The 22,989-nt window shown below is 37.3% G+C and overlaps 1 long non-coding RNA gene across 4 annotated transcripts in view; it reads left to right on the top strand.

Annotated features, from left to right (window-relative positions):
* Nucleotides 1-22,989, top strand: part of LOC139084185 (uncharacterized) — a 503,309-nt gene that overhangs the window by 24,089 nt on the left and 456,231 nt on the right. For 2 of the 4 annotated variants that reach the window (XR_011541571.1, XR_011541570.1), the window contains exon 3: nucleotides 11,747-11,991. The exons of the other annotated variants lie outside the window; for them this stretch is intronic. This is a non-coding gene — a long non-coding RNA (uncharacterized lncRNA). The remainder of the gene's footprint in view (nucleotides 1-11,746; nucleotides 11,992-22,989) is intronic. 4 annotated transcript variants of the gene reach the window in all.

Below are 22,989 nucleotides of genomic sequence, written 5' to 3'. Positions count from 1 at the left end.
AAAAAAAAGAATCTTTTTTCCCCCACACACCATCATATAGCTGAGGTTTTGAGAAAGCTCCAAAGATTAAGAAATGTGTGTAAAAGATCTTAAATAACAGCTGTTTTTCTTCACTCTCCCCTCCTCTGCTACAAAGAAAAACAAGAACATGGGTGACCTATGAGGATAAGGGAAACAGATTTCCATCTGTAAGCCTATAAGAGGCCATTGAAAACAAGGGTATGAAAAGAAGTTTTAAAAGTTATAAGGAACACATTTAGAGAAAACTTTCAAATGAAAACAAGCAATTAATGAGTTGGGTAACAACAGAAATTGAGCATATGCCAAGGGCTGCCAAGGCTTGCCAAGACCTGCTATCTATCTCACGCCTTTTTGGTGAGAGAAGTTGCTTTCTTTTACTATGTAACCCTATCCTGAACTCTGTGACCTTTGGAGAAAAGAAAGGTGCTCAAGAAATAAAATTAGGATTATCATTATTGGTAGCAGAATGTGATGAGTGGGTTTATTGTATAGTGACTAGTGGGTTTGTTGTTTAGAAACTATTCGAAGTAAAACTATCAAATCAGGGAGATTAAAATTTGTCTGAACATCACTTTGATACAAAGAGCACGTTGTACCTGCAAGCCTGTAAACTACATAATCTCCTAGAATAACTACATGGGCAATATGAAATGATATTTTAACGAGTTTGTTTATATATACAAATACTTAATTGGGATAATTTAAAGAAGTACTTATGACCTTGAGCAAGTTTGGTAATCTCACATCGTGTGCCTCAGTTTCCCCTTCCTTAAAATAAGAATAACGAAGAATCTATCTCATAATTTGTTTTGTTGATATTAACCTATACAATATATATAAAATATTTAGAGCTGTGCCTGTCACAAAGTAAGCACTCAATAAATATTATTACCATGCCCTTAAAAACATATAGACTTTTGTTAAAATATCTGAATAAGTGCTTCAATTCTCCAGTAGACCTTAATAAAGATAAGTTTTGTGTGAATGCCTGTAATAGGCTGTATACCCAAAGGATAGCCAGGTAAATCCTAATCTCTGGAACCTTTATATGGCAAAAGGATCTTTGCAGATGTGATTAAGTTAAGGAGCTTGAAATGGTGAGATTTTCCTGACTTATCTAGGTGGGCTTTAAATGTAATCGTAAGTGTCCTTATAAGAGAGAGGCAGGAGGAACTTTGTGCGTAGAAGAAGGCTATGTGATGACTGAAGCAAGATGATACTTTGCCAGCTTTGAAGATGGAGGAAGGAGCCATAAGGCAAGGAATGCAAGGAATGCAGCTCTGAAAGGTAGATAAGGCAAGGAAACAGATTCCCCCCAGAGCCTTTGGAGGGAGCATGGCCCTGCTGACATCTTGATTTTAGCCCAGCAAAACTGATTTTGGACTTCTGTCCTGTAGAACTGGAAAAGAATAAATTTCTTTTGTTTTCAAGCCACTAAGATTGGAATAATTTGTTACAGCAGCAATAAGAAACCAATGCATTGTCGTACCATCTTTTCTTTAATTAATTAAATGTATTCATTAAGCATATACTATGGAGTGAAACGGTTATGAGAAAGTATGATTATCTGGTTTACACAGCCAGAATATGGATCTCTTTGCTTGAATTTTACAAACTGATAAGGTTTCTCCACCCTCCTCCTCCCCGTCCCAGTGTCCACAACTGTTTTATTTCAACTCTTTACACAAAGCTGTGGGCATTTAGTGGGAGACCCGTTTATTTTTCTTTCTATGTTTAATTTACCACCTCAAACAGGTACTCTTTAATTTTCTTATCTGAAGTATGATGATACTACTTTTAAGGTTTCTGTCTGAAATGTAGGTATAGAGACCTGCCACATACAAAGCAAGAAGTGGATAGATCAAACAGGGAAACGTTTCTTTTATTATTATTATTTTCATTTGTTTCAATAACATTGGTTTATAACATTATACAAATTTAGGGTGTACATCATTTCAATTTCTGTGTAGATTACATCATATTCACCACCCAAAGACTAATTACAATCCATCACCATACACATGTGCTTAATCACCCCCTTTGCCCTCCTTAGGCAGGGAAACGCTTGGCTTTGTGGAAAAGTACTGACTTTGGAGCCAGGTAAATCCAGATTTGCACCCTTGGTCTATAATGAACTTCGAGACTTATCATCTTTGGGCTATAGTTTCCTCCTATATAAAATAGCGTATTTAAAAAGTGCCATGTGTGGTAAAAACTGTCTCGTTTATACTTATAACCAGATTACAGTGCTCCAAGTCCACATTACCTTTGGTAGCAGGAATTCTGATCATTTTTCCAGAGGTTCCCATCATCAAATGTTTCTGAGAATTTGTCTCCACTCACTGCCTGAGAATGGAGCAGTAATGATGCCTCTAGATGAACTTCACAACTGCTGGCCCCTTAAAAGACCTTGATATCTAGTGGTCCCAGAGGCTCCACTCCTATCTTTGATGCCTGCTCCACCTCTAAGGCAGACTGCAACCTGCTCTGGTGCCCTCTGAGCAGATTTACACCGAGTATCCAGAAAAAAAGTGGCAAGAATGGATTCTTGAAGTGAATGGCCAGGCAGCAGGTGAAAGAGGTCCTTCCTTCTGTGTTATGCATAGTCAGTGTATGTTCCATAGCAGATAGCTGGGCCACAAAGCAGTAACATGGAGATTTTATGTTTCAGCTCTTTTGATTCTCCCACACATTATTGTTTTCCCCTGGGCATAATGCCCAGTACTGAACTTGATAAATCCAGAAGGATGGTGGCAAGAAGAATTTAGAAAAACCCACAGTAAACAAATCCAACAAGCATTAGTTGGGAGATGTCAGCTCTGTTTAGGAAATCTTCTTAATCTCTTGTAGATGATATTAAGAAAGAACACTAACCTTCTAGGTACTATCCCACAGTGTCACTAACACATAGCACTTGGCCCAGATTAGAAATTTAATCTCAGGCTTTTCTTTGCATAGAATAGAATTCACCAAATTTGCAGATGTTTTCCTTAGGACCTACAGTATTGCGAATTCTTCAGAATTTATGTGATCCTTATGAGCCTGGAAGCTACGAGCCAGTGAACTGTCTTAGAAAACATTTGGTTGCCCCCCAAAAAAATGGTTTATCTGGTCCTGTGACAAAATTTTCAAGTCTCATGACTTTCTTGGTGAATTAAACATCTCACTGTGGACCAGCCAAATCATTCATTTGATTCCAAATGATTGTCCATTAAATCTATTAATGAAATATGTAGGATTAGATTTTATTTCCATCATGGAACAATCTCTATTGCCTACTGATCAATCAAATAGAAACAATAACCCAAGATTTAAGTGGTTTTTAACTTTTGAGGATGACACACTTCTCCCCATTACAATGAATATATACAAAGTCCACAAAATGTGGTCTCTAGTAAATATCAAGAGGCTTTTGTGGTCTTTGGACACCAGGTTAAGAACTCCTAAGACACAAAGAATTTCAAATATGAAGCAAGATTTTCAGACTATATCAGTGTGACAATACAGAATTTCGGGAGTTGGGTTGTATTTTTGTTCTACCATGATGTTGAGTTGCTCCCAGTCAGCTGGATTGTGTGTCTTTAATGCATTTGGGTGGTAGAGCTGGCGAAAATAAATATTGTATTTGATTTGGTGTCGCAGATAGATTTTTTTCTTTAATTCCTATTTATATTAGATAGTGTATTAGTTTGCTAGGGCTTACTAGGGCTGCCATAAGAAAATACCACGGACTGGATGGCTTAAACAACGGAAATTTATTCTCTCACAATCCTGGAGGTTGGAAGTCCAAGGGCAAGGTGCTGGCACGGTGGGTTTCCTCTGAGGCCTCTCTCTTTGGTTTGCAGATGGCTGCCCTCTTACTGCCTCTTCATATGGTCGTCCCTCTGTGGGTTCACACTCCTCTTTGTGTGTTCACATTTTCTCTTCTTAGAAGGATGCTATCAGATTGGATCAGGGCCCACCCATATGACCTCATTTAACCTTAATGACTTCTTTAAAGGCCCTATGTCCAAATACAGTCACATTCTCAAGTACTGGAGGAGGGGGGCGGTGTAGGGCTTCAATATATAAATTTTTGGGGACACAATTCAGGACATAATGCATAGTATTTGAATTTAATTGCCTTTATTTGCCTCTAAAAGTATTATTTCACCTGTCCAAATTTTCATAGTTGAATTATCCCTCAGGTTCATTACCTTGTATAGAAATTATACTTCATTTTCTCAGGTTAACTTGGTGTCAATAAAACTGGCAATGGTTAATTTGTGGCCCAAAGAAACCAACCACAGACAAAAGGCTTTACAAAGTAAAAATAGTAATAACTGGAGTTGGAAGAGCTTTTATTGATTTTAAATGTCATCATGGAACAAGTAATGTAAATAATATGGTGTTTTGAAAAGATTTATATTCTTTGCTTAATTGTCGTGTTTGCTTTTTATGTAGAAGAACTGGTATACAGGTGTTCTTGGCAATGTAAGGATTGTACAAATGATGTTTTAATCTCTATTACACTACTGCTTTTGCTATGTTACAAACATATCAATAATATATTTGCAGTTCTGCCAGCTGAGGATGGAAATTACAAGGGAAAAAGAATTGGTGGGTTTATATCATAATAGGCTAAAAGATCAAACATTTGACATTTATTTTGAAATAGTACGTTTATTGTTAATTTTCACTGTTAAACTAACCTTCTCAAATAAACCATCTTATATTGGTGTACATACAGAAGTGACAAAAGGTGAATACAAAGAGGGGAAAAATTATACAGCTGAAGCACGGACACAAATCCAAAGCAAATAAAATTAATATTGGATATTAAAATGGTAAATATTTAAACAATAAATCTTAGAATATCAAGGTTATCAGTAGGTCAACTTCCACATTTGTGAAAAAGCTATCAAAAAGAGACCAGTCTATTTAGTCTTTTTCTCTCACCAAAAATCCTTTTATAAAGAGGAAATTAGTATTTTGTGAGAATTAGACCTTTTTTTTCATTTTCCAATGTGCAGCCAGTTTTGAGCAATATTAAAGACATTTAAACCCAGAAAATATGCAAAATATCAACAAAATTTTAACCCTATTGCACAGTGCATCAGATGAACAACAGAAATAATTGCTGTCAGTTTGTAATTTTTTGACCAATAATTCTCTGTATTTCCTGCAAGTAACTTGAGTGATGCAAATGACCTTATTTTTACAGCATGCTTTTATTAAATAGTTTATTATTTTGGCAGACTAATAAAGATTTTGGTATTTGCTTTTATTTGCAATAATATTACCACCACATAAAAAAGGATTTTATGTTCTTTTTGAGGAACAAGGAGGATAAAAGTGGTGATGGATAGCGCAACTGAGGCATCAGCAATGAGCTGGAAATGAGACACATAAATATGAAAGCAGAGCTAAGAAAATAGAACTGCACCCTTGGCCTTTCTTAAAAGAACATGCACACTTCATGGTTCATTCACACTGTTACAGAAACTCCTTTTGTTTCTCATGAATCAGGGAATGCACATAAAGTCTGAAAACACTATTCTTACTCATAGCTGACTGACTCCTATTTAATTAGATTCATTCCAGGAAAATATTTCCAAGCTTTCAGAGGATGTTTTGATTTGAGGAAAAAAATAATCAATTGACTGAAAAGTTGGTGGATGGAGGGGCTGAAGGGGATCAAAACAGATTTGCTGTTTTTACCCTTATATAGCATGGAGCACAGAAGTGAAAGCATTCCACACTGTAGCATCTTTGAAGTCGATTGAGCAATTGTGTAGTATTTACGGATATTTTATGTAGGTGGCTGGGCAATTGAATGCATCTTTAAGGACAAATAATACTCAAGCTACATATAGAAACACTGGGCAGATCATATTAGATGGAGGCTTTGGGAATTATAGCATTATATCTTGCCAGTGATGGTACGTGTTTATTCAAAAATTATAATTGTTTGCGTGTTTCATGTTTTCTGATTTAATGTCAGTATGTAAATTTTACATGTCAAATATTATATATTTATTGTCAGCAGAGTATGTTTAGCATTAATTTTATCTTTTTCCATTAATAACTTGTTTCCTCATAGCAGCATTTAATTGTTACCACGAATGAAAGCAGATTGTGCTGAAGAAACCAAAGGGAAGGTAAATCTCTTATTCAGGGCCAGAACCTGACTTGGCACACAGTAGCTCTTAGCTCAGTAATATTCAAATGTGGAACTATTTTTCTTTGCACGTGAAAGTGCAGCCAATAGATGAAAGGAGGGAGAAGTAAAATGTTGTGAGCCGAGAAATCCACTACTTCATTATCGACATAATTCGAATCTTACAGAGGGAGAGAGCTCTACCATTTGGACTCTTGTCGCAAAGGCTTACAATAGACATGCTTCTGACAAGAGGTTGGTGGTAGCAGAACAGACTTAACAATTAATGGTATGCCAAGGCTGAGTTCAGAGAATTGCTTTACCCAGTGCCAATCATTCATTCCTGGCAGTAGCACTTCACATCTTTCCTGGGATGCCATCCAACCACAGTGGCATCTAAAATATATCAAGCAGTGTTGTTACAGTTGGAGGTGAAATTGAAATTTGCGCCAAACAGAAGTGACAAATTCACATGGCTGAGTGTTGCCTAGCAATCGGGTCCAAGGAGGACGTGGCAATTCTGCCTTTACTCATGGGAGAGTGTAAGTGGGGGAAAGAAACATTTACATTAGAGTTTAGGTGGTCTCACAAGCAGAACCAGGTATATGAGAGACTTCATTTCACTTCTGGGGTGTAAGGAGGTGAGGCAGTAGAGTGGTATGGGGAAAGGAGGGAAGCAGCTGAAGTTGGTAGCATAAGCAGCTTCCTAGGTTCTCAGCAATTAACCTAGGGGAGGGGGAGAGCAGAAAGATGCCAAGATGCCAGACTTGCTGCAGAAATTCGTGGCAATTGGCCATCCTGCTGCCTTTTGACTGCAGGCCTCTGATGCACCTCTGTTCAGCTGACACTTGGCAGCTGGGTGGCCCCAGGGTAAAGTGAGCAAATGGTGGCTTTCTCTTCCCAGAAATCTGCCTGGGAGCAAAGCTCCCAATGGGCAACCAGACTCAAGAAATTAGTGGAAGGAATGGAACACTCAAGCTGAAATTCTTGTCTTGTGCCTTTATTTACTGTTTCTTTTTGGGATCCTCCATTCTACCTATTTTCTATTAGTCTTTTCTTTATTTTGGGCAGTACTGTCCAAACTCCCCCTACCCTGTCCTCTAAGGTGTGAGGTGACTATCAAGTCAATGATTACAAAACAACAAGTGGATATATCAAAGTATCAACTCTGGGGAAGGAGGCACAGTGCTGGCCCCATAAAATTTTCTCAGGTTACCACCTGAGGAAATTTTGTGCAAATAATTTTGTGTTGAGCTTTCCACCACTCTTTATTTGGAAAAAGCATAAATCTGGAAATTTGTAGAGTGGATTGAACTGTTTGGTGGAGGCACTCATGGAGTATTACAGCCCCCACACCATAGATTGTTTTCCCCTTTGCCTGCTTTGGTGGTTGTTCCTTTTCTCTTGAACTGTTGGGACTTCATTAACCTGCTGAGTCTGGTCTTCACAGCCTCTTATGAGAGAAGACCCCAATCTAGGCTGAGGTGGTGGGCACTGTATCATTCTCTAGTGTAGTGCTCCCTACTCCATACGCTTCCTCTTAATGATCTCAGGCCTGAATGAGCGCCCATTCTCAATGTTGCAAAACTTCAATACCAATGGTGTTTGTCTGAATTTGCATGTACCCTGTTGTTTTCTCAAGGAGACTATACGTTCCTAAGGGCAGGAAGCATTTCTTCTAAGTAGGGTCCGGTAAGATAAGGAGGTGAAAATGCAAAGTGCTTTACAATTGTAAAGTATTTTTGTTATTCCTCTTACGTGTAGTACACTGTTCAGTTTGCGGTACATGTGCAATAAATGCTGGTGGATCAATGAATGGACTGAATAAATGGGTGAGTTGATAATGACTAATGAATATATAAAACCATGTATAAATTTAAGAGGTTATATATAGATCATACAACTGACTAATAATAACTAAATTTATGGACTGCTCATTTTGTGTCATCCTAAATTCATTACGTAAATTAACTCATTTAATTCTCACAAGAATAATATGAGGTAGATATTATGATTCTCATTTAAAATGAGGGGGTTGTTGCCTATAAAGGTTAATCAGTTTTCCCAAATTGTTAGTAAATGAGGAGAGCTGCTTTCTAACTGGACTTCAGAAGTAATCTTCATTAATGGTGTTAATTAATTACCCATATATATGAAAATGTAAAATTTAGATCTATTCTATTTGGGTTCTGTAAGCATGAAGAGCTAGAGCAGAATGCAGTCAGCGCATTCTTGTGGTAGGCAGTATGGTGGCCCTTCAACAATTCCCACCTCCTAGTCCCTGGAACCCCTGAATATGTTAGGTTACATGGCAAAGAGGAATTAAGGTTGCAGGTGGCATTATGGTTGCTAATCAACAGACTTTGATCTGGGGAGAGATTATCCTGGATTATCCAGGTGGGCCCAATGTAATCATAAGGATCCTTAAATATGGAAGAGAGAGGCAGAAGAGTCAGTGTTAGAGAGATGCAGTGTGAGAAAGATTTGACCGGCCATTGCTGGCTTTGAAGATGGGAGGGGACCACAAGCCAAGGAATGCATAGGCTCTCTAGAAGCTAGAAGAGGCAAGAAGTATCCTAATGTTTCTATTTCTCTTCTTTTCTCCTTTAATAATAATAAAATAATAATAATAATAATAGATGAAAGTTAAGCACTTGCTATGTGCCAATAAGGTGATAAATGCTTTTCATAAATGATATCATTTAATCCTCATAAAACTCTGTGAGGTAAGTACTCTTGTTATTTCTGTTTTCAAATAAGAAAAGTGAGGCATAGAGAGGGTTAAAGACTTGCCCTAAATCCCTTAGCTCAAAAGTGGAAGAGCTGGGATCAAATCCAGAGAACAGTCCACCTTCAGGTATATGATCTTAACCTCACACTCTGCTGCCTTCTTGTTTAGTTTCATCCTGGGAGCAGCTGCTAGATCCCCTGCTGGGCAGAAAGTACCTGAATAATGCACAGTGCTAAAGATAGCTAAAGATAACAGTGCTTAGGTGCTCTGTCCTCAGGAGAGCCCTAGGTGGTCAAAAAATAAACAGAATAAATCTCTGAGAGTTGAGAAATCCTGGCAGGTGTTGTGCGTTCAAAAGCCAAGCTCCCCCATATCAGAAAGTTGACCTTGAGCATACCAAGGAAAGGCCCTTGGCTTATTTAATTTCATATTTTTAGAATTTAGCGCCAAGCTCAGTGTACAGTGAGTGTTCCACCAGTGATTCTAAACCTGGGCTTGCTGGACCACCAGGGATGTGATGATAATATTGGGGAATCCATCTGTTTTACTGTCAATATTCTAAAATCTGTAGTGATAGGTTTGCACAGACTGTTTAAAAGAATGAGTTTCTTGGCTTTGGGCTAGAATTCTACCAGTTAAGATTATATACTGGTTACTTCATCATAACTGGAAACTTTGATTAATAGATGTGTATGTGTAATAAAATGGGAAACCAAATATAGCTTAAAATGAATTTTGTTTGATAAATAAAATATTTCAAAATGCAGGGGCCATGGTGTATAATGAATGAATTATGAATTATGAAAGTTTTACTTAATGGTGAAAAAGTTGAGAACCATAATGCATACTCAAGTGTTAATTAAAAGTTGAGTAAGTAGATTCAAGTCTTGTGTCTCCAAATATCCCCAGCTATAACCTAATGCTTCTGTTAACAGATTTATGAATTACTTCTTCTAGGCATCATAATTTAGTACTAATTAGCTTTTCATCTCAACTTCTGTGACAGGTGACATGTAACTGAGATCAGGACACAAAAGGAATTTGACTTTTAATCCGAGGGGAGACTAATTTTCTAGAAAGGGCTACAAAAGTTTATCTAGTAGGAAGCATTAAGGGGTTAGTTTCTTTTGGGCTGGGGGTGCAGGCATAGCAGAGAGTGACATAAAGAGGAGGAAAAGTATTGAAAGAAGAGATAAGACAATACAGCTGGAAACAAATGTTGTCTATTGCACAATTTGCATACTCCTGGCACTTTCAACCAAAACAAGAGCAATTAATAAATAATTTCTGAGCCTCTACTTTAAAGGACTGTGCGTATAAAAATGGTTCTTGATTTTTGTCCTCAAGGGGAAATGAGACTTAAGCACAGGGCTGGCAATAGGGTGAGGAGAGTAAGGCACTTCGTCAAAGCATATGAAAACAAATAGTGACATAAAATACCATAATTTAATTCAACAATACAGTAGCTATCATGAGGGACGAAACAAAGAATTAACTAGGGGTAGGAAATGATGCAAAATTGGGGGGAAGGAGCCATCAGTGTGGCCTGGAATCAAGAGGTTCAGAGCTAGTATATCAGGGTCTGGAAGGGGCATCCATCTGAGTCACCCTGTATTCCTAGACATGTACCACACTGGATTACTCTTATTAAAATAGATTTATCTTCACTCTCTCTTCTAATATATAGAAGAGAGCAGTTGAAGCTCAAGGGGATCCCTTTTTCTTCTTGTGACAGCCCTAAGATCTTCAACCTAGCTGGCAGATGCTGTAGTACTAATCAGAGTGCTGAGCCCATGGATACACTCAATAAATACCTGCTAATTGTATGGTAAATAATAAGAAACATTTCACTTAGAGAAGATCTCACTAAATGGCCGCTCCACCACTTCCTAGTAGTATGAGCTTGGGTTAGTTACATATTGATTTTATTTTTCTTACCTGCAAAATGGGATACTAACTTCCATAACAAAAGGTTAACTGAACCATAAGCATAGCTGAAATAACATGTAAATGTATCTAATACCTATTAGACAGGCAAATGTTGACTATAAATTTGAAAGGTGACATATGGCCATAGATAGATGGAGTCTGACACCTGTAGCTGAGGAGAGTTGTGTGGTCTTTAGAAATTGGGTCCTGCTGGTCCTTGATTTTCTTACTTACAAAATGAAGACGTTGACCAAGTGGATTTGGAAGGTCACTGAAATTCTAATGGTCTCTGTTTCTGAGAAGCAAGATTTTGGTGAGCCACTCTAATCAAATTCTTTCTAGGCCTCAAAGCCTAGAAAGATACTTATACAGTATTGAATACAAAGAGAAAAATGGAAAACACCACTAACTGAAAAGAGGGCATCTCTCTGCTTATTGGGCATATGCTTATATCTTGGATATATATCAGTTGGTGCCAGTCAGTGATGATATTATTGAACTGACAAAAATAAAAACAAAAAGTAGTAATGAGCATTTTATTAAGCCAAATTTATTCAATTTGATATGAAACTATGTGTTATTTAGGGATTCTTCCTGCTACTTTGGTATTACATTGTCTTTTCCTGATAGGAAGGTGATAAGGGATAGTAATTGTTTATTCAAATTACCTTTCATGGGAAAACGAAAAGTTGGTAACTGTCAGTTTCTCAGTTTTGTTTATTGTTGATTAGTTTTCAGGTTCATAAAATTTGAAAGTCTAGAAATCACTGACCCATAGCACCAAGCAATAAATAGTTTTTATTTTTATCATTAGCATTGGCATTATCACGAACAATGTTATGAATAACTTTCTGAAAGGAATGTCTAACTGCTTATTGAAAGGTACCAAGTTTTTAAAGTCTCCCTCTCCTTTCTCCGCGTCAAAGCCTGAAAAGCCACTCTGAGGAGAAAAAGATGTGAGAAGAAAGAAGGGGCGAGAGTCAAATTTTTTCCTGTTCCTATGGGATCCCACTGACTGGAATTTCTAAGGGTGGAAGTGGCACAGAGGAAGCCCACTTACTGCTGGAGAAGGAAGGTCGGAATGGGGTTTGCAGCATCCTCATTGAGCTGGCTCAGAAGGCTTCTCTGCCCTGACCCAGCTCCAGGCACGTAGCTGTCAGGCTTGTTTGGGGTAAGTGATACAAAGAATATAAAACACCAACAGCAGTGTTAATGTCAGAGCTGTTTCTTAAGTTGCCACACTCCCAACATAATAATACAGCCACATTTTGGAGGATTTTCACAAGATGAAATTTTAACAGGCATATTAGAAAATCTGAGACCAGTAAATCTATAAAAGTTTGAAGTCCATGCATAGCGATAGATTTTAAATCCATAGTAAAGGTTTGGTTTTGACCACCTTCTGACTAACTTATGAAGACATTTCTATTATAAATTAATAAACTTTTATAGTGACTGGAGATATTTTCCGATATCTATAAATGATTTGTTAAATATAAAAAAACTGTTATCATTGCTGTTATTTTTCGTATTTATTAGCAATATTTTTTGTATTCTTAGTCTCTTTATGGAATTTGACTTGAAAAATAACGTTTATTTGCACGTCAACCTTGAGTCTTATGGTGAGTTATGTCAGACCTGTTGTTCAGACACACTGGCATTAAGTAAAGAGAAACAAAGGGAACCTAGGAACCAGCTCTGAGAGCTCACCATATTAATCTGTTATCAGAACCAAGAATATGTATTTAGAAGTTTGGTTTGCTCAGACTACATCATGCCTCATCAATAGTCCTAGATACTTAGTCTGAACGCCAAACAACTTCATATCAATCAACAACAAGAATGGTTGCAGTAATATGAATAGACTCAACAACATCAATAATAATATCATAGAAATGTATATTCCCCAGAGAAAGAACATACTGTCTAATGTGGTGGCATTATTTGGTCCTCAGTTGGGATTTGATATTTTACTATTCAAAGGAGCATCCCACCATTTGACCTCTTCTTCTGAGTTGAGAATTATTAATTACTTATATTTTGATTCTATTTCTCTGTTAGAGAAGACAGGAAGGAGTTTCACCTCTTTCCCATTTCTATATGTCATTTGTGACTGGATAATCTATATTAAAGTGATTAAAATTTGTATCAGAACATCATGAGTACTTGCACCTGTCTTCTTCAGGTTTATTCTGACAGTGTGTGTGTGTAGCAGTGTTAGAAGGGAAGATAATAAGCACAACACTTGAATGTCATAAAGCAAAATTTAATATTTTTCTCTTTTAAGCTAATAAAAGACTATGCATTTAATCTACTACAAGCTGAATTGACTTGAGAAATGTTTATTTTATTTAACTGTTTTATTTCATACTTTGACTTTGAAAATTATTCTTAAATTCTTCCCCCATTTTCATATGCTTGTAATTTTTAAAGATACTCTCACCAGTAAGAGTGGATCTCCAAGTATATGTGTGTGAGGGGGGGAGAGGTGGCACACACAACCTTAACATCTCTCCTGCCTTTAGACTTACTGCAAAATCCTTCAAAGGACACAATATTACGTTTTAATCACATCATCAACAAAATTCAGAAATTGAAATTTTTTCATAATTGTTTCAAAACTACAACATTATGGTCTAAAGAACATTTATGACCTCATGCTACCTCAAGAACACAAGACAGACATAGTTACTCCAGTCTGGCTCCCTGACCAATTCATGAAGCGTAGGGTATTTACTTCTAGACTTTCAGACAAAAGTTTTAGAGAATGAACATGTAGTTTACTTCTAAATCAATTTCCTGTGGAATCAATATGTGTTCTGGGAAAGCAGAGGCATATGTAGACCTCATCGATGCGCAGGATTTGAACGGACCACTCTAAGAACAAGCTACGTATTTATATGTAGGAGTCTGTATGTATATGCACACATGTTTAATAGTCTAATAAAAAAGAACCCATAGGCCTATATTCAAACGTAAACGCACATGTTCATATTTTATGCTCAAGTACAATTCTGACATCATTGACACTTTGCATTGGAATAGGACAAGCTGGTGTCACCAAACAGGAAAATTAATTCACTCAATCCTTAGTACGCTTGTGGAAGCCATACAATTCATTATAAGCATATTGCCAATACAAAGACAAACAAACAGCATGTGTATCCTATTAGAGCTAAATCATAGCAGGGAGCCGAGCTGGTGGAAAATATAGTGCATCCAGCCTTGAGCATTCTTAGTTGTACTCATGAATGACTTACTGTAGCCCAGGTCCCACTCCAGTTCCTTATAATTTATGCAGGATTATTATACATTGTGCCTCTTCTCAAATCAGCTGTCTCCATAAGAACATCATGCATTATGGAGCCAGGGGAACACTCAGGACCAGTCCAAGAATGCTGTGTCCATGGGGGACAAGGCAAAGTAAAATCAGTCCTTAACTAAATGCACAAAGAATGCTGGTCCCTAAACATCAGATGCTCCTGAAATCCCACCCACGAAAAGTCTAAAGGCTGGCCTCAAGAAATATGTGACTGGCAGTTTGGAGCAGATAATTTAAGCTGTCGTGAAGTTGGGAAGCCTGGCTGGTTAAATCTTTTGCAAGCTTGCTGCTTCTCCAAATACTGCCTACAGTGTCTAACACACAAACACAGTTTATTAAGCACCAGGAAGGGTTGTTTCCCACCCACCCCTACATTTTTCAGACAAATATAAGAATTAAGGCCAATGAAAGGGAAAAATGTAAAACTGTAGATGTCTAAAAGCTCTTTGCTCAGACAGGACTTTTTTGTTAATTTGAGTTTCGCAGAACTCGTTCATGGCTCTCCTGTTTTAAATTTCTCTCCTGACTTGGGTGATATTTTCTGCTTTAGAAACTATATTCTTGAACCTATATGGAAGGGATGTTTTGAGTTCTGTTTGATACTAGGCTAACCTGTTGAAGAGTGAAATATTCAGTTACTGCCAATGCTATCAAAGATCATGTTTCTTAGATAACAATATATTCTTTATGGAAACTAGATATAAGCTCTAATAATGGACAGATTTTATATATTTTGTTCACTATTGTATCACTAGTGACTAGACTATAATAGGCATTCAGTACATATTGTTGATTACATTGTGTTGAATGCGGGAAAGAAATCAATGCTTTGTGACATGTCAGAGAGAGAACACAGCTCTGAACGAGTAATGTGTTTATCACAGTGGAGTTTATTTGTCTATGTATGTGTGCTCAGAAACCCAGAGGATAGAACTTGAAGCAAGTTTTAATAAAGGATATACTGATATCTGTTCTGATCTGATATTTGTGTATGGTCAGAACAGAGTCCAAGAGGGCCTGTTGGGGATATATTTGGCTGCAAATAACAGAAAGCTGCCTCAGTAGCCCTAACAGACAGGGCTTTGTCTTCTGCAACAAGAAGTTTGGGAGTATACAGTACAGGATGGGTGGAGCAGCTCAATAATCCCACTAGGAACCTAATTCTTTCAGTCTTTCTATTCTGCCAGAAAGTTTATAGGTTTTTGCCCTCAAACTTGGCATCTTATGATTGTAAGAAAGATGTTTGCTGCCATGTATTATGCTAATACTTCATCAGACAAAAAGGAAAGATAAAGGAGTAAAGAGGGAGTCGGGAGTGGATGGTGGCTGGAAAGCAACAGCTTTCCCATCAATTCCAGCAGATGGCCTTTTACATGTCATAGAGCAGGACTGGGCCACATGATTAGGATGCCATGGAGTCTGAGAAAACAAGTGTTTTTAGCTTGACAGTTTGCTTGCATCTCTGAAAAGTCACAGTCCTATTGATAGAGCAGAAGTGAAGAAGGATATTGAGTAGGCAACTAGCCACATCTGCCCCAAGGCTGAAGTGAGGAAATTAAATTGTCAGAACATAAAATCTGAGCAGGCCTCCTCTGAGTTCATCCTTCTACAAAATAAATTCAGACTAGAGTAGTTCTATGGGGCAACAATTTAAGTGGACATGTTTTTTATGATCGAGTTAATTCAGACCTTATAGTTTTCACGAACAGCTTAGCTAATAGGTGAAGATTTCTTGATGGATTTCCATCCTTCATTTGTGGCTTAGAAAAAGAAAAGTTATTGCCTTTGTACTGCCCTGAACTTAAAATTTTCTATTCTATGGATGACTTCTTCCTTATTTCTACTTTCCAAACCATTTTCTCTAAATAGTTCTCTGAGAAGCAGTATTATAAAGAAATTCGTACCAAAATGTGAATGGTTGACAGTGTCTTTCTATGTTGTCCTGTTTGGGGGCTATTTGAAGTTTAATGGGATAATTGCCCTCAAAGTCAATGTCTAATTTCAGAAACTGCTGAAAGAGTAACCAAGAGAGTTTTTTTTTTTTTTTTGAGGAAGATTAGCCCTGAGCCAATGTCTGCCGCTAATCCTCCTCCTTTTCCTGAGGAAGACTGGCCCTGAGCCAACATCCGCACCCACCTTCCTCCACCTTACCTGTGGGATGCCTGCCGCAGCACAGCTTGACAAGAGGTGCGTAGGTCTGCATTCAGGATCCTAACTGGCTGGAGAACCCTGGGCCGCTGAAGCAGAATGTGCGAACTTAACCTGTGCACCCCTGGGCCAGCCCCTAGCCAAGAAAGATATTTTTGAATAGGGCAATAATCTTCCCTATGTAGTCACCCATGTGGATGGTTTTTCTTATCTAAGTATAAGACCATGTTTTTATTTACCAAAAGTGGTATAAAAGTAATAATAATCCTTCTCTCTTTTGTACTTGACAATGTGCCAATGGAATGATGATTCCTTTAGCAGTTGACCTATGAGAATCTTGTAATTCCGTGGTTCTTTGTTTATAGAAATATAAGCAATTAAGTAGTAGTCAGGAGTTACAGATGCTCAAATCTTTAATAAGATTCTGGCCTTTTCCTTGGATTCATTATTTTTTCATTAGGACAAACCTCTTATTAATATAATATAGGGAGATGTTTGACAGAAAGCTATAATGTAAACTGATCCTTTGTAAATGTAAGAAAACTGGAGAAAGAGGATGGAATCGGTCATTCATGAATAAAACAATGGAGACTGTTGTTGCAGGTGTTCATGATTGTTGTATGTGCACCCAGAAAGTCTCTATAGTCTTCAAAACAATTTGTCTTCACCTACAAACAACAGCCTTATCGTGTATTTGCTGCTCACTGCCCCACTTGCTTCTATAATTTTCCTTCTCTGACTGCAGGCCTAACATTCTTGGCAAAGAAGAAGGCTTATGGAAAATATTCATTGACTTCTTATTGAAGCAATGTTGTTTCTGCATAGGAGCCAGGCTCAAGGAGTATAGTTACAGATCTCAGAACAACTTCCTTGATTTTACAAGAAGGGCTCTCAGGGACCATTATACCTCAATAACATGAGCAGAAACTCTCATTCTAAGGTTTCACAGAGATGCACACAATCCTCCCTTTACTCATATTGCTGGAAGACCTTGACCTTAGAGAATCAGAACCTGGGCTTTAGGGTATATCTGGACAAGAGACTTCTGAAGGGGCATTGTCTCTACTGTTAGTTGCTGTAGGACACCCACTCATCTCCATCCTATTATGTCCCATGCAAGCCTCCTTCCAAGGCTGTGAGGGGCCTTCCTCTCTGCTGGGCTGTAGAACAGCCCCAACCTTTCTGCCTTAGGATGGGAGTGGGAGATGAGGATGTGTAGAGTAAATGTAAATGGATCTTTTTCAACAATTGTCAGGGGACAAGGAATGTTAAAGAAGGATTTCTTTGCTCACACATGGAACACATTGTCCCTTTCTGTTCAAAATAAGCCTTTCCATCTCAGAGAATCCTATCCCCCAGGAATACCACAACAAGAGCCCCAATTAGCAGAAGGTAGTTACTTGAGTGGGAATAATATACTTAATGATGAACCTTTCCTCCCAAATGGCTTGAGTGCTTGAATAATTTAGAAGGGAAGAACAATTAAATCTAGGAGGACCCTACTTAGAGTTAGGGGATGTGTGTGCCTGTCTTCATGTGTGCACACTGTACGAGAGGGTTAGAACTAGAGAAGTTTAACTAGCTTTAAAGTGGAACAGAATTGATATTTACAACCTATAAAATGCCCATTTAATTACATAGAGTGACATCAAGATCTCAAATAGATAAATGGACAAGGGTTATGGAGAGGCGATTTATCCAGGAGAAAATGAAACCGGTAAACAAGGAAAATGTTCACCTTCATGAAGAATTCAGGACACGCAGATTAAAACAACAATAAAGGCCCATTTTCTATCTATTAAAATAGGTAAAACTTATTATGTAATGCTGTTGAGATTGTGGGGGAAGGCAGTATCTGTATTTATTGCTGGCTGCATTGTGAAACTTTTGGAAACAAATTTGATCATTTTATTATATCAAAAACCTTCAGAAATGTTTATAACCAGTGATCCTTAGAAATAACTGAGTAAAGTCATAAAAACTACATGAACTGAGAGTAATTGCTATATTTTCTATAATAGCAAAAATTAGAAACAAATATTAAGAAATTAGGACAATATTTACAAATTATAAAATAAGAATTCAATGGAATGTCATATATCTTTTACAATGGATGATTAAACTATGCTAGAATATGATACAGGAAGCAAAAATACAAAATTTCTGGGGCCAGCCTGGTTGTATAGTGGTTAAGTCTGGTGCACTCTGCTTCAGAGGCCCAATTCGCAGGTTCCAATCCCAGGTGTGGACCTACACCACTTGTCAGCCATGCTGTGGTGGCAACCCACATATAAAGTGGGAGAAGATTGGCATAAATGTTAGCGCAGGGCTAATCTTCCACAGCAAAAAAATAAAAAAAACAAAGAACAAAAAACCCCCACAAAATTTAAATTACACTATGGATATAACTGTAAAATTTTTAACTATATATATGGGCAAACACTAAAAAGAAATTTATGAAATAGTATCAATATGTTAGTGTTGTATGATTTTCAGAATATATTTTTCCTCTAAAATTTATTTTAATATGATAAAATTTTTTAAAATCTGTAGTGAGTTTATTGAGGAGCCTCAACTTATTAGGAATAAACATGAATTAGCTTTATTTCTCTGATAACTCTGTTGACCTCTCCAATTTTTGCTCAGGTACTACTTACAATTCCATGACTTTCCAGTCATTTCAGTTATCACAATAGTCTGTCTAGTTTTCAAAAACTTGGTCCTGTGTGTTTGGCAACTTCAATCTGACATTCAAGTAAAAACTCTCCCATTCTCCCTCCAGCTTCAATTAGGTATATGACTTGCTATGGACTGCATGTCTGTGCTGTGCCAAACTTCTTATGTTGAAACCCAAACCCCCACTGTGATGGTATCTAGAGGTGGTGCCTTTAGAGGCAATTAGGTTTAGATGAAGTCAAGAGAGCGGAATCTTCATGATGAGATTAGGGCCCTTATAAGAAGGGGCCAGAGAGCTAGCTCTTTCTCGCTCCACGTGAGGATAGTGAGAAGGTGGTGATCTGTAGACCAGGAAAAGGGCCACCAGAACCCAACCATGCTTGGATCCTGAGCTTGGGTTTCCCAGCCTCCAGAACCATGAGAAATAAATTTTTGTTGTTTAAACCATGCAGTTTATAGTATTCTGCTATAGCGACCTGAACTAAGACATGACTCATTTCCCTTCCCTCTTTCCTGTACTTCTACTCTCATGGACATGGCTTCTTTTCTTATATGTTTTGATGGACATGGCTTATTTTCTTATGTATTTCCCTTCAGTAAGGCTATTTTCCATCTAATGCTGACTGGCCAGCTTCCTCCTTTGGTTTCTTGAAGGGCCCTGGGAATGCCCCTTCCAAGATCTCCTGGAATGGGAGATCCAGGTTGGCTTTAATCTTTTCCTTCTAGCATCAATCCTTCTCACAACCCATGTACCCTACTGCTTCTTACTACTGGCGTCCCCTTAGTTAGTCGACAGCCTTCTTGGGCGTGGGTTGATACCAGCAAGATAACTCAAGCCCAGCCATTCTATTCAAGGTCTACATAGGAAATTATAGATCACAGTCCATACCTAACAGTGGAATGCAGACTGTTTCACTGACCTCTCTCTCATATACCATCTTCCTCTTGCCCTTTATCCACACTCAGCATTGGACATTCAATTGCCTAGTAGCCTGGAAACTTTAAATAAATTATCAGCAGTTGCCAGCTTAGTAGGGGACAGGACTGTTCAGACAGTCATTGAGAGTAGTTCTCCTGGTGCATTTCTCTCTCTATTTTGGCAAGAAGAAGTACACCATCTCTTCTCTTCCTTAGTTTTCAGCTTTATAACCCTTGTGCTCTCCAGAAAAGCCATGCCTCATTTCCCACGTCTTCTTTCTCGTGTATTGATCTATGTAGTGGTGGTGGTGGAGGTGGTTTTTATGGTTGTGTTGAAAAAGTGTCTCTCTGTAAGCCCTAAAGGGAAGATGCTAGCTCCAATTACTGGCATTTCTTTCAACTTAGAATGTGGAGTATTTAGATGCCAGTTCTGGCACTCAGCATCTAACATCATTTAAAAACAGAGAATTATCATTAAATGATAGTTTGAGTGTAGTTAATTTATAGAATCAGGGGAATAAACAGGTTGCCTACTTACTAGTAAATATGGTTAGTGCCATCTACGTTTGTTGTCTGAACAAGTAAAGGCTTTTTGAAAAAGATAAGGATAGTAATTCAAATGCTTTAGAAAGAATCCCTAAAGTATCCTAACCCAGTCACACAGATGTTTTATTTTCAGAGTTACTACCATTAAATTCTATCTGCTGAAAATCCTTTCTCTTTCCCAAATACTTGCCTGTATACATCTTTTTCTACCTGGGTTAAAACTGTCACTATTATGGGTAGAGGGAGAAGGTTGGGATGAAGAAAACTGGAATGATAGAGCCATTGGGGAGATGGGACTTTCAAAGCAAATTTTACTTTATATTTTACCAGGGTTAGCATCATCACTCACATGATAATTAGCAGGAATTTTGTATTTCCTTTTCAAGTCTATTTATGAGTACTTATTAACTCACAGGCCATTAAAGGACCTGAGGGCACAAATCCTCTGTCTCATCAGTGAAATACTCAGGTATTGCCTAACACTAAATAATATGGATACCACTGTTTTGAATCTTTCGTTGATTTAGAAAACAGTGGTACAACTTGAACGCAATCAATTTTTCACTGCTAAAAATGGAAATATCAGTTAGAGTTGACAAGGGTGAGAGAGAGAAAGAGAGAGAGAGATTTTTATTGTTCCTGTTTATGAACTTTTAAGAGTTAGAAAAATTTCATCTAAACCTACGTCTTTGGGATGCTTTTGAATTTAACACAAAATGCTATTCTGGTGGAGTTATTTCTCTAGATTCCAACAAACACCATCTATTTTGTTTTAAGGATTTTGCTTGAGATGTGCATCATAGATGTATTTTTAAATTGATCAATTTGACATAGTGGTTTAAAATACAACATGTCCCTTAAGACCCAGTGTCTTTGAAAGTGGGAAGCTTGAGGTTGAAATGGCTTAAGGCAGACTTAGAAAAATGGCCTACATTAATATCAGTAAGCTTGTTTTCCTTTTGATCATGCACAGACAGAAAATCGTGTCTCAGAGGTAAAATTGTGTGTTATCAGCATGCTTCTCCATTGTTCTTTCATTCTGCAGTGAAAGCTGCTAATGATGATTCTTTATTTAGAACTTTGTGTTCTGTTTTACTAGACTATCTTTAAAATAACATATAATTGGATATAATAGACTCAATAAAATGTAAAAAAATAACATGGTAGATAAATCTGTAATAGCTGCTATGGTAAATTGATTCTGGAAAGACAAGACCTAAAGAGTCTATTGACTGTAGTTTTGGTCTATACATGATGGCTGCCTCCCAAGAAACAATAGCCAAACGGCATAATTAAACATAAGTTTCAAATGGGCCAAGTGAACAAACATTTGAACTTTCTTGAAAATTATATAGATTCAGTTATATACGTTATCACCTTTCATTTAGCATTTAAGTGCAAACTGTTTTGTTTTCTATTTAACTTTATATGTATGTAAAGCTTTTCTTTTTTGTATTTCTTTTCTATTTCTTCCTTGTGATCACTTTGTTTCATAACAGGAAGATAGAGAATCCAGAAGACAAAGCCCCTGACCTACAGGATCAATCTCTCTTTGTGTTTTTCTGCTTATTTATGTTGTACCTTGAGCTTGATACAACATTTGGGTGCCTGACTTTTCCTTTCTGCAAACTTGTGATATCTTGTTACAACTTTGCTGAACTTCTGGTACTCAGACATGGCTTCTCTCTTAGTCTCACTTGTGTTCTATTGGTCACTTCATACTTTGGAGTAACAAGTAACAACTTAGTAGCTTATTGATTAGGGATAAATGATGGTGGTCTCACTCAAGCTCCTTTTACTGGGAGTCAGGAGGCAGAAGGCTAGAAGTAGCTTGATTTAGTCCCAATGATTTAAATTGATTCATGGTAAATGAAATCTCATATTTTCCCACTTGCTACATGGTTAGGAATTTTGGTTCTCAGAAGGTATTGAATTTCAATAGTAAGAACTATTGAAAGCCACATCTATGGCTCTGAGAACAATGATTAATTGTATAGGTTCTTGAAAATCCAGTTCCAGTCTATGTTACTACAGAAATCGGCTAAAGTTAGATTTTGTTCTACTTCAAGAAAGCAGTCCAGAAATTCCAAACTTTTGTAAGTCATGGTCTTCTTTGAAACCACATTTCCCACATGTTTTACATTGTCACTGCATGAGTTCTCTGTTCCTTTGATGTACTCAATAATTTGTTACTTTTTACATCTTTTATGGTGAGGGTCTATGTGTGGCAGTCTCTAAGTCTTTGTAAGTCTGATACTGTGTTTTTGTGCCCTCATTCTGAAGTAATAGTTTAAGCAGATGAAAAATTTTAAGTTAACACCCTTTTTTCTCAACATTTTGAAGACATTGTTCTTTTGTTTTCTGGTTTCTATTGCTTTAGATGAGATGTCTCTGTCAATCTGTTTTTATTCCTTTGTACGTATCATCTTTTCTATAGTAGATTTTAAGATGGCATTTTTATTTTTGATATTTTACAGATTAACATGGGTTTTGATGTGGGCTTACTTTTGTTTTCTTGTTATTTGGAATACGTTCTCTATGTCTTGGTTTCTTCAATTC

This window comes from Equus przewalskii, chromosome 1 (genome assembly GCF_037783145.1).
Source record: "Equus przewalskii isolate Varuska chromosome 1, EquPr2, whole genome shotgun sequence".
Taxonomy (NCBI): Eukaryota; Metazoa; Chordata; class Mammalia; order Perissodactyla; family Equidae; genus Equus; species Equus przewalskii.
This window is presented reverse-complemented; position numbering and strand designations above follow the sequence as displayed.